This window comes from Ictidomys tridecemlineatus, chromosome 10 (genome assembly GCF_052094955.1).
Source record: "Ictidomys tridecemlineatus isolate mIctTri1 chromosome 10, mIctTri1.hap1, whole genome shotgun sequence".
Lineage (NCBI taxonomy): Eukaryota > Metazoa > Chordata > Mammalia > Rodentia > Sciuridae > Ictidomys > Ictidomys tridecemlineatus.
Window position 1 is genome coordinate 108,889,316 of NC_135486.1, and position 5,309 is coordinate 108,894,624.

Genomic DNA, 5,309 nt, shown 5'->3' on the forward strand with positions numbered 1-5,309 from the left:
CGCACAACGAATGCGCTTGGACTGCAAAAGAAAAAAAAAAAACAGCACACACAAACCGAAAAAGAACACCTGTGGCCTTGCCTCTCCAAGGTCACGTTTAGGGTTAGCTCAAGAAACTGAGCTTGTCAACTTCAGTAACCGATTGTTTCTCCTTCTTTCTTTGCAAGTCTAGCTCAGTTTGCCAGCCTAAGTGCCAAAGACCATCAATGTCCAGGGACACAATTCTTACCACAGCAAAGGGACCAGATGCTCAATGCTGGAAAATCAGAAACTTAACTCTTGTTGCAGTCATCAGTGGCCCTTAAGAATGCAGAGGAAAAGAACCAGAATGTTTCTGTCTAATGCATCTTGCCTTATCTTTTTTTTTTTATAACACAAAGAAACTTAATGCTGTATTTGAAAGCAAAAAAAAAAAAAAAAAAACCACAAAAGGGGACAGACCTTGAGGGACCCCTGCCGCATGCTTTATTAAGCAAAAAGGGACACTTTTTCAGGAGGAAAATGGCAATTGGTTACAATAGGGATCTGATTTTTATAGAGTTAAGTGAGACTTAATCATACACACTTAATCATAGCAGAATATGTGGGTTGGGCAGTCAGAGAAATAGTTGTAGAATGGGAAATTGTGAAAGTCCAGAGCCCATTACTTTCCTTTTCTCCCTGTGGGTTGTTGTTTTCCACACCCTTCCGTATTAATGAATTCAGTGTGCAGTTTAATTGGGGTAGTTTCAAAAGTCATGATTTTACGATGAGTAAGTGCAAACTTTTCATTTTAAAAACTTCTTGAAGGTTGAGTGTGTCTACAATGAAATCATACTTCTTGGCAGTTGGTAAATTATCTATTCTAACATCTATCAAATTTGAATTCTACAACATTTATTTTTTGCCAAAAGGTGAGTCATATTTGTTTGAAATCTGAGACAGTATGTTGAATTTTGTACATCTGTCCAAGTTTATTCCTGCCAGCGGTGGAAATACTTCCGTGGACATCACAACACTACATTTAAGGTTAGTGTTGGTGACTTGCAAGTCCCTCAGAACCAAAATTCTAAGGTTCTGAATGTAGATGGGGTGTCAACTAAGAGTTGCCAAAGGAGACTGCTCTCCTCCCTTAAGAGTTCCAAAGAACTCACAGGCAAGGGCTCTGGACTGCTTGCTATCCAAGTGTGACTGGAGGGATTGTAGTGATTTCTTTGGATATGAGATCCTACTTTTCTGAGGAACAGAGCACAACTTATCTATCACTTTCATTTGCAGTTCCTATCACTTTCATTTGCAGTTCCCAAAAGATTGCCACAACCATGTCCATGCTCAGAGTCGAGTGATTTTTCCTATCAATATTAGATAGTAAAGTGATTTACAATTCTTTTTAAATTGAAAGCACCAATTACCATTCCTTATATTCTTTGTTTTTAACTGAGCTCTTGCATGACTTATGTTATTATCCTAAATAAATGCTTTAGTAAACACAGAATTTTTTATGAATTAGACTTTTTTTATTAGTTGTTGGTGGACCTTTATTTTATTTATTTATATGCTGTCGAATTAGACATTTAAACATTCTATGTTGATGTGATTTGTTTTCATTTGATAGCAAAAGCTCTTTCAGCCTGCAAGCATTTCACGTTATCTGGAAAACTTTTTCTCTATTTTGTAGAAATACTAGAATTTTTCCTCTCGATTTTGTCTTTATATTGATTTGTAACACTTCTTTGATTTATGCATAAGTATATGACTTTGATTTTACCTGATCCACCATCAATATGAAAGTGTTGAATACTAACAGTGCTTACCACAGGGAGGATATAGTATTTTTACTTCCTGCCTTAAATTGTCTTGTGGAGGAAGGGAGCTGGAAGAGTTGTACGTTTATTTATGTGGTCGTAACAGCTTTCTGAATTGGCAGCATAATCGCATAGTTTAATCCTCATATTATTTCCCCTTTTGCTTCATGTTTTTTTAATATTTATTTTTTAGTTGTAGTTAGACAGAATGCCTTTATTTTATTTATTTATATGAGGTGCTGAGGTTTGAACCCAGGGCCTTGGACGTACCAGGCAAGCGCTATACCACTAAGCCACAACCCCAGCCCATTGCTTCCTTGTTTTTGCTTTATGTAGCAGTCTACATTTTTTTCTCAGCATCCTAATCTTGGTTTAGTGGATGTGGTCTGTTTTCATCCTCCTTGGACAATTCAGAGTGTGCAGGAAGGGTGGCAATTCCAGTGGCAGTAGGTCAAGCCAACCACTTGCTGCCCAGACTGGGGGAAAGGGGGTTTATACCTGTCTTCACGCATGTAAATAACACAAGCTGGGGTCACTCACTGTAGAGCACCATACACAGAACAAGATTTGGAACCTCAGCATGTGAAAGCCTCCTGTAGTCCTATTCCCAAGTGAAAATAAAATTGGCTAAGATGTCACCACCATTTTTTTGTGGTCAATTAGGATGACATCTTATTAAGGAGGGTACCTGAGCTGGAATCCAGGTCTGAGCTTCACCAGGGATTTTTGCTGTGTTTCCCTCTAGTGGTCAGATGTGGAATTTTCAGGGACCCTGAACACCTGCCTAGAATGGACCCACCCACCTATCTGAGTTAATCTTTACAGTGTAGGTATACTATATAGTATTGGGGTTCAAACCCCTGCTATACCACTTAGCTACATCCCCAGGCTTTTTGTACTGGGATTGGACCCAGAGGTGCTCAACCACTGAGCCACATCCCCAGGCCTCTTTATTTTTTTTATTTAGAGACAGGGTCTCAACTAAATTACTTACAGCCTAAATTGTAGATGCTAGCCTCAAACTTGCCATCCTCCTGCCTCAGCCTCCTGAGCTGCTGGGATTATGGGCATGCACCACAAGGCCCAGCTTTTTTCTTTTAATATTTGTTTAGTTGTACACAATACCTTTATTTTGTTTATTTGTTTTTATGTGGTGCTAAGGATCGAAACCCAGGTCCTCACATACGCTAGGCGAGCGCTCTACCACTGAGCCACAACCCCAGCCCCCCCAACAGACCTTTTTAAAGAAGTTTTTATTTTGAGACAGTATCTCACTAAGTTTCTGAGGCTGATCTCAAACTTGAGATCCTCCCGCTTCAGCCTCCTTAATCACTGGTATTATAGGTGTACATCACCTTGCCCAGCTACGGTGAGGAATCTTGCACATCTTTAGGTGTTTATCATGCAAGTTTGAAGTATTGCCTGCTTTTTTACCTGCAAATTTAAAAGCAAGTTGCAACACAGCACTAATCGTTTTAATGACAAAGCAAAGATAAATTTTTTAAAAAATATTTATTTAGTTATTTAGTTAGTTATAGTTGGACACAATTCCTTTATTTGATTTTTTGTTTGTTTATTTATTTATTTATTTTTATGTGGTGCTGAGGATTGAACCCAGCATGTTCTCGGCGAGTGCTCTACTGCTGAGCCACAATCCCACCCAAGGGTAATTTTTAATAAAACAATTAATCAGCTTTTTGTCGCTGTTACCAAAACTCCCGACAAGCATAATTTAAAGGAGGAAAATTTTATTTTAGGCTCTTGGTAACAGAGGTCTCAGCCCATGGTCTGCCACTTCATTATTCTGAGCCCCAGGTGAAACAGAATATCCTGGTGGTTGTGATGCTCAATTCATGGCAGCCAGGAAGCAGAGAGTGGGTGAGATGCCAGGGACAAAAGATAAACCCCAGGGGCTGGGATTATGGCTCAGAAGTAAAGTGCTCACCTAGCATGCAGGAGGCACTGGCTTCCATCCTCAGCACCACAATAAAATAAAGATATATCCACCTATAACTAAAAGTAAATATATAAATATATATATATATATAAACTCCAAAGTCAGGTAACCCTTAGTGACCCACTTCCTCCAGTCATGTCCCACCTGCCTACAGTTAACATCAGTACAGCAATCCTTTCAAATGATTAATTCATCAAGTGAATCAACCCACTGATCTTGTTACAGCTCTCAATCTAATTGCTTCACCTGTGAACACTGTTACATTGTACACTTGGGTGTACACTTTGGGTGGTACACTTCATATTCAAGCCATAACAAATACTAAAATACACAGTGCAAATCTGTCCTACTTTCACCTCAGGCACTTAAAAGGTGTGAGTCTTTAGACTTTAGTTAACCTACACTATACTTGACTCTGCTGCCAAAATACAATGAAAAGATAAAACCTGTTGGGGCTGGGGATGTGGCTCAAGCGGTAGCGCGCTCGCCTGGCATGCGTGTGGCCTGGGTTGCGTCCTCAGCACCACATACCAACAAAGATGTTGTGTCTGCCGATAACTAAAAAATAAATATCAAAAATTCTCTCTCTAATTAAAAAAAAACCTGTTTACTCATCTGATAAAGTTTCTATGACAATAAATGGGTTTGTCATAGGAAATTGCTGTGTCCTAAAACTAAAAACGTGATTTATTTACTTCACAATCTGATAATTGAAGATCTCAGGATTTTAAAGAATTCTCAGAAAAACAACTACTCAAAATCCTGAACACCTGGGGAACAGTAGGCAAGAGTAGAAAACACTAAATGCAAGGATGTTCATTTAATCTGAATCATAGAAGTTACCCGAATCAAGAAAATCAAGTCCCTAACGGGGAAATGGAGGGAGTATGAATCAAAGATTTAAGATAAATTTCTCCAAGTTAATATAAATTCATGATGAAATGCCACGTCTCTTAGACTGCTTCCTGCAACGTGCAAATGGTGAAGTTAAACCTAAAAGAACAGAAAATAATATAAAAAGATCTTTACTTTTTCAAAAGCCATGAGGCAAAACGGTAGGATGTTATCCCTTGTTAAAGATGCTCGGTAGGGCCGAGGGGGCCGGCGCACACCTGTAATCCCAGCAACTGGGGAGGCTGAGGCAGGAGGAGCACGAGCTCAAAGCCAGCCTCAGCAACTTAGCGAGACCCTGTCTCAAAATGAAATATAAAGAGGGTTAATGTGGCTCAGTGGTTAGTGGTTAAGTGCATCTGGTTTCCATCCCGGTACCAAAAAAAAGGATGCCTGGTAAGTCCTTAAGTGCTGGCCAACTTCTCTATATATGAAACATTTTCATCGCTAAAAAAGAGGTATGAGGGTCCTTTGCCTTCTCGGGAGCTATACTTTGATCTGGATAGTTCATTTTAGAAATAAGATTTCGTATTATATTTAAAAAGTAAACAGCCATCAGCTGGATCGGCGAGCCTGCGCAGGCGCAGACGGCCGCGGGGCGGGAGGGGGGGGGCGACGTGGGGGTTATTGCGCGTGCGCCTCGGCTCGGAGCGAGCTTGCGCAAGGCCTCGCCCTCG